Genomic DNA, 764 nt, shown 5'->3' on the forward strand with positions numbered 1-764 from the left:
GAAAGGATTAGTGATTGGTTTAGAAACTATACTTGCAACGAGAATTCATTTGTGAAATTCTAAACCGTCAAAAATCCGATCATCAAAATGGCGCCGTTGCCGGGGAGTTGCAATGGTGTTATGTTATTGGTTATTGTATATATGTGAATATTGTGAATAGCTTGATTTTTTTTGGATTGCTTGCTATTTAGGATTTTGTTTCATTATTTCTTAGTAGTTTTTGTTTTTATTTTCTCTTTTCACCATGGATTCTCATTTTGGCTATGAGTGTGATTACAACTATGTTGTATGGAGTGGAGATTACAATGAAAATGTGTATCAAGGATGGAACAATCAAAGGTGGGAGGAGCCATATGCATATGATCAATCCTCTTGGTAACAACCTCCACCAATGCACTATGAAGAAGAGCCATTCTATGATGCATATCAATCCAATGGCTATGGTGAATCACCTTGTGACTTTCAAGAACCACCACCATATGCCTATGATCCATACCCTCAACATAATTCTCAACCATACTCACAAGCCCCTTCCTACCAACCACCTTCATATGACCCTAATCCATATCTATCCTACCAACAACCATATAAGCCATATGAACCACATATAGAGCCACCACCATTCCAACATCAATATTTTCAAGAGCCACCTCCTCCACATTATTACCAAGATGAACCACCTCCAATATATAAAAATTTTCAACCACAAGATGAATACTACTTTCCACCACAACCTCCCATGGAAGAATACTCATATCCATTGA

This window comes from Arachis duranensis, chromosome 7, assembly GCF_000817695.3.
Source record: "Arachis duranensis cultivar V14167 chromosome 7, aradu.V14167.gnm2.J7QH, whole genome shotgun sequence".
Classification (NCBI taxonomy): Eukaryota; Viridiplantae; Streptophyta; class Magnoliopsida; order Fabales; family Fabaceae; genus Arachis; species Arachis duranensis.